Genomic DNA, 7,334 nt, shown 5'->3' on the forward strand with positions numbered 1-7,334 from the left:
AGTAAACTTTTGGCTACGATTGTAGCCGGTGAACGTCCTTAACTCGATAGAGGGTGTCGAACTACTTTTATGCGTTCGATCTTTCCATGTATTTAATGTTCGAACTCCTCTATCCAGAGACTCGATGAGATTAAGAGTCGATAATTCGGACGTTTTTGAAGTCGCCTGAATATTCCGAGTTTTGAACTTTGATCAAAAAATTTACTTGTTGGAAATGCGTGCGCCAACCAAGTTTAAGAGCGAATCCAAGGCCAACTCACTCGAGATAAGTAGCACTCAATTGGCTAAGTCTCATCTCGTCGAGACGGATCAACCAGCTATGCCATGTGCAAGAGCTCACACTTGATGTCTAATGGGAAATTCTGAGCAAAAACACCTGCTGATCGGAGAGCTTTCGTGGAGACCAACAAGCTATGCTTTAATGGTTTGGACAATCATGATCACCAAGTGCTCGTCGATCAAGACGTTCATCTTGTGCAACGCCAAGCACCATTCGCTACCGCATGAGGTATTTACCCCACTAACGAATATCTTCGCGTTAGCCATTGTCAGCTCGTTTACTTTGGGACCTTTGAAACATGGTTATAATCGCAAGACCATTCTGCTGTGCATTTCTATTGATGACCTCAATGGGATTGATGACCCACTATTCAGTACGAGCGCTCATAGATCAGGGATCCGATATTCGCTAATCTCTGAAGCATTAGTTCAACGGCTTGGACTTCCACGTATTGTACTAAATCGTCCTTCGCCATTTTCTGCATTGGCGGACTACTCTAGGAAGGCGTAACAGAAGGTCACACTACGGCTGTCGTTCAGAATGACGTGTGCCACCATCACCATCATTTCGGTCTTCTTACCATACTTCTCTTTCTACCAAAGAATATAGATACAACGCGGTTGTATGTGGCCTCATCTTCAATGTTTATTGTTGATGGTTTTAGAATTCTTCGCTGTAAATCCGGTCGAGCTACTGCATGGTACTTATATCTGCTCTATTATCTTAGAAAAAGATTATCAGAAGATTGACCTCGACGCTGCAATCGTTCAGTGAACCGTCTTTGGCTGTATCATCTCCAGCGTTTACAACTTTACTCCACGGTATCGAAGCTTCGTTGATCACAAGTTAATCCAGAGATTCTGACCTAGTTCATCCAGCGATTCTTAGAGCAGGATAAGGCGGAAGAATTACCAACTGTTTCTACACTCTGCGAACAACAATGCGGGATTTATTACGTCCGGATCAACACCAAACTGTCAACTGAACGCTACTTGGTCCGCTGTTGAAAATGCGTGCGCCAACCAAGTTCAAGAGCGAATTCAAGGCCAACTCACCCGAGATAAGTAGCACTCAATCCGTTAAGGCTCATCTCGTCAAGACGGATCGACCAGCTGTGTCATGTGCAAGGGCTTACACTTTCTGATGTTTTGTGAGGAGTTTCAAACAAAGACACCCTCTGATCGGAGAGCCATCGTGGAGACCAACAAGCTATGCTTAATGGTTTGGATAATCATATGATCACCCAGTTCTCGTCGACGAAGACTTTTATCTTATGTAAGCTTCATTCGCTACTGCATGAAGTACCTACCCAACGAGTACCTCAGAGCTAGCCATTGTCAGCACGTTTACCTTGATGACCATGAAATATGGTTATAATCACAAAGCCATTCTGCTGATCATTACCTGCATTTTCATTGATGACTTCAATGGAATCCCCTATTCAGTATGAGATCGCTCATAGATCAGGGTTACGAGGTTTCGCTAATCTCCGAGGCATTAGTTCAACGGCTTAGACTTCCATGTACTGTACTAAATTGTCTTTCGCCATTTTTTGTATTGACCGAATACTCTGAGAAGGCAAAACGCAAGTTTACATTGCGGTTCTCGTTCAAGATGACTGGTGCCACCATCACCATTACTGCTGTTATTTTACCATACTTCTCATCTCCAAAGTTTATCTCTAGTCTACTTACAATTTCTTATTGCGGCCCAGAATACTCTAGGAAGGCGTAACAGAAGATCAGACTACGGCTGTCGTTCAGGATGACGTGTGCCACCATCACCATCATTTCGGTCTTCTTACCATACTTCTCTTTCTACCAAAGAAAATTCCTTCATTTCTGCTCAGCATGTTAGTGCTAATCTCCTCCCATCTTTGAGTGACGTTCTGACATGTTGGCATTGGCACTGATGCATGATGACGTCGGATATCGAGAAGATGTACCGCCAAATCCTAATACCGACGCGTACTTATGGCACCAGCTCGTACCCGGTCGAGCTACTGTATGATACTTATATCTGCTCTATTATCTTAGAAGAGGATTATCAGGAGATTGACCTCGACGTTCCAATCGTTCAGTGAACCGTCTTTGGCTGTATCATCTCCAGCGTTTACAACTTTACTCCACGGCAACTAATGTATCGGAGGGTGGCATCGTGGCAGTTTTATACCTCCGCATGACAACATGGTCCGACACATCGTTGCGTCTTTCCGCTGTAAAGACGTAGATGATCTGATGCACTATCGCGCTACTCGTCAACATTGTGTACTATTTTTAGAACAATCTGAAATTAACTGCACAGTTCATCCAGCGATTCTTAGAGCAGGATAAGGCGGAAGAATTACCAATTGTTTCTACACTCTGCGAACAACAATGCGGGATTCATTACGTTCGGATCAACACCAAACTGTCAACTGGACGCTACTTGGTCCGCTGTTGGAAATGCGTGCGCCAAACAAGTTCAAGAGCGAATTCAAAGCCAACTCACCCGAGATAAGTAGCACTCAATCCGTTAAGGCTCATCTCGTCAAGACGGATCGACCAGCTGTGTCATGTGCAAGGGCTTACACTTTCTGATGTTTTGTGAGGAGTTTCAAACAAAGACACCCTCTGATCGGAGAGCCATCGTGGAGACCAACAAGCTATGCTTAATGGTTTGGATAATCATATGATCACCCAGTTCTCGTCGACGAAGACTTTTATCTTATGTAAGCTTCATTCGCTACTGCATGAAGTACCTACCCAACGAGTACCTCAGAGCTAGCCATTGTCAGCACGTTTACCTTGATGACCATGAAATATGGTTATAATCGCAAAGCCATTCTGCTGTGCAAAGATCATTACCTGCATTTTCATTGATGACTTCAATGGAATCCCCTATTCAGTATGAGCGCTCATAGATCAGAGTTACGAGGTTTCGCTAATCTCCGAGGCATTAGTTCAACGGCTTAGACTTCCATGTACTGTACTAAATTGTCTTTCGCCATTTTTTGTATTGACCGAATACTCTGAGAAGGCAAAACGCAAGTTTACATTGCGGTTCTCGTTCAGGATGACTGGTGCCACCATCACCATTACTGCTGTTATCTTACCATACTTCTCATCTCCAAAGTTTATCTCTAGTCTACTTACAATTTCTTATTGCGGCCCAGTTATTGCGGCGAGTTACTACTTGACGCTGAGATATGATTTATTATGTTGGAAGAGGATTTTCAGAAGAATGACCTCGACACTCCAATCGCTCAGTGGACCGTCTTTGGCTGTATCATCTTCAGCGTTTACTACTTCACGGTGCTTCATCGTACCACCGCTTCGTTGTCATAAGTTAATCCAGCGACTTTGACCCAGTTCATCCAACGATTCTGAGAGCAAGAGGAGGCGGCAATATCACCAATTGTTTCTACACTCTCTGAGTAACAATGTGGGATTCATTAGTCCAAATCAACAACAAACTGTCAACTGGACGCTACGTAGTACGCATTCCGTTGAAAGCCTCCTCAGTTAACCTCAGCGAGATTCTACGATCAGCGTTAAGACTTCTCATCAACATGTAGCACAAGCGTACCAGCGACTTTTAGTTCGGCGAACTGTATCGAGCTTTTCTGAAAGAATACGAAAAGCTTGAGAAGGAGGCAAACGTTGTATCAGAAAATGAACCAGTTTGCTCCTTATGACGAGGTCCTTCGCGAATTTCGTACTGTCACGAAGCTCAAGATAGTATTCAACGTATCTCAACGCATCTGCACTAGTGCAGATATCGGATATCGAGAAGATGTACCGCCAAATCCTAATACCGACGCGTACTTATGGCACCAGCTCGTCGCTGAGCTCTTCATCTTTGAAGCAGTTTAAATTCCCCGCTAGCTTGGAGGCGGGTTACACGAAATGGAATTTCAATTACATGATTTGGTTAATGTATCGGAGGGTGGCATCGTGGCAGTTTTATGCCTCCGCATGACAACATGGTCCGACACATCGTTGCGTCTTTCCGCTGCAAAGACGTAGATGATCTGGATGCACTATCGCGCTACTCGTCAACATTGTGTACTATTTTTAGAACAATCTGAAATTAACTGCGGTGCGCGCACACTTCTGATTGAACTCTATCCTGATTCTCCATTTTATACGCGACCAAGTGTCATGGTGAAAATTTATGTCTCGATTCGCGTTGCACATGTTTAATATCATGTTTAATATTCGCCGAGGCCTGATTGCATCATGTCTCAAGAAAGGAAAATCTCGCCGACTACGACTTCCGAAGAGTTTTGCGTAAACTATTGAGCCATTCTTTCTGATGAAGCTGCGCAGGATAGCTTAACGAGTCTTCTGTCACATTGAATAACGTGATTTTGGAGAAGAAAATGTATTGCTACACCGCCGCCACGAATCCAACAAAACTGAAACTTTGCTTCGCTTCTTCAACTTCTACCAGTGTCTTCGAGTCACAGTCTCCATTAACGACAATACAAATCAACTACAAGGCTGGTACTTTTATAAGAACATCCTGCGCAGCCATAATATTTGCGCCCGACAAAGTCACACAAGTGTTAAAACTGTGGTTTTGTTTTGTGCAACACACTTTACAAGCGAGATCGAAAACTCTATCCTTACTCCCTCGCCGGCTCATTCGACTGATCATCCCATTCCTGGACGATTACGGTGTGCTCCGAATCAGGGTTGCCTTAAATACGCAATATCTACGAAGAAAGACATCTGGTAATCCTTTCAACGGATTCCTGGTTGATACGGCCGTTGGTGCTTGATATCGGCGCATTCTTTATGGCACCCACCATAGTTCCAGTTAATACTCGGAATCATCTTTCAGCAATGAATCCCAAGGAAAAGGCCATTCTCAAATACATACTAAACAGAAGCATTATTTGGACTCGTTGGCGAACGGTACACACCGACGCGTACTTATGGCACCAGCTCGTCGCTGAGCTCTTCATCTTTGAAGCAGTTTAAATTCCCCGCTAGCTTGGAGGCGGGTTACACGAAATGGAATTTCAATTACATGATTTGGTTAATGTATCGGAGGGTGGCATCGTGGCAGTTTTATGCCTCCGCATGACAACATGGTCCGACACATCGTTGCGTCTTTCCGCTGCAAAGACGTAGATGATCTGGATGCACTATCGCGCTACTCGTCAACATTGTGTACTATTTTTAGAACAATCTGAAATTAACTGCGGTGCGCGCACACTTCTGATTGAACTCTATCCTGATTCTCCATTTTATACGCGACCAAGTGTCATGGTGAAAATTTATGTCTCGATTCGCGTTGCACATGTTTAATATCATGTTTAATATTCGCCGAGGCCTGATTGCATCATGTCTCAAGAAAGGAAAATCTCGCCGACTACGACTTCCGAAGAGTTTTGCGTAAACTATTGAGCCATTCTTTCTGATGAAGCTGCGCAGGATAGCTTAACGAGTCTTCTGTCACATTGAATAACGTGATTTTGGAGAAGAAAATGTATTGCTACACCGCCGCCACGAATCCAACAAAACTGAAACTTTGCTTCGCTTCTTCAACTTCTACCAGTGTCTTCGAGTCACAGTCTCCATTAACGACAATACAAATCAACTACAAGGCTGGTACTTTTATAAGAACATCCTGCGCAGCCATAATATTTGCGCCCGAAAAAGTCACACAAGTGTTAAAACTGTGGTTCTGTTTTGTGGAACACACTTTACAAGCGAGATCGAAAACTCTATCCTTACTCCTTCGCCGGTTCATTCGACTGATCATCCCATTCCTGGACGATTACGGTGTGTTCCGAATCGAGGTTGCCTTAAATACGCAATATCTACGAAGAAAGACATCTGGTAATCCTTTCAACGGATTCCTGGTTGATACGGCTGTTGGTGCTTGATATCGGCGCATTCTTTATGGCACCCACCATAGTTCCAGTTAATACTCGGAATCATCTTTCAGCAATGAATCCCAAGGAAAAGGCCATTCTCAAATACATACTAAACAGAAGCATTATTTGGACTCGTTGGCGAACGGTACACCCATTGATGAGCAACCTTCTGAGTCATGCCGCTCAAGTCATATTGTTTCGTCCATTTTTCCGTACCGGAATCGCCAGGTTGATCTACCTCCGTGACATGATGGGTTAAAAACACAAGGCGTTTAAGAGCTTTATTGCCATCTTTGTTTGCCTCAGTACAAGGGCTACATACTTGGAGGTGGTGTCAAATTATTCCATCAGTTTATTTCTCGAAGCCTTTTGCCGCTTCATTGTGCGCCGCGGTTTGTGTTGCAACTGCAGCATTAACTTTATCGGCGCTGACCGACAGCTCCTGCGAGCTTCAGCCCCCGACGGTCATCACATAGTTTATCTCGTAATGATTGAAGGAACTCACTGGCATTTTATTTCTCTCCCACTTCGGCAAAATCCGGAAAGCCATTGTAAAATTGGCGGCAAAAGACTATTTCTCTATTGAAAGACTATTGAAAGATTATTGGCGCCAATACTCTCACATACGAAGAAATGATCATCTTCTTCGCACAAGTGGAGGCTTGCTTAAATACGAAACCCTTGCTGGTCTTGACCGACGACCCTGACGGCTCCTATGTCGGGCCACTTCCTCATCAGAAATCCTCTCCTATTTATCTGGCAGCCAAGATTCGACGAAGTGGCGATGACCCGTCTCGCGCGATGGCAGCTGTTCTAGAGAAGACATTTTACGAGACATTTTTAGAAACGGTGATCTCGATAGCATCTACAGAGTCTATTAGATTGGTCAAAATGGTGGAGAACCAGCACAGCATCGGAGATTAGGAATTTATGCCTTATCAAAACCGATATCATACCATCGACGAAGTGACACGTATCACCGGTCTGCACCCCGAAGATGATGGCATTATACGAGTAGTGAATGTTCGATTGACCGCGACGAAGCTAACTTGCCTAGTTACAAAAATCATGTTACTTCCCATTGTAGACACCTCAGCCTCTGAGCCTAAAGGCTAAGTTAGACTGCAAAATTTAATTATTTATTTTGCGCGCGCGCGCGCGTGTGTGTGTGTTTGTGTGTGTGTG

Source organism: Cyphomyrmex costatus, unplaced genomic scaffold (genome assembly GCF_001594065.2).
Source record: "Cyphomyrmex costatus isolate MS0001 unplaced genomic scaffold, Ccosl1.0 scaffold92, whole genome shotgun sequence".
NCBI lineage: Eukaryota > Metazoa > Arthropoda > Insecta > Hymenoptera > Formicidae > Cyphomyrmex > Cyphomyrmex costatus.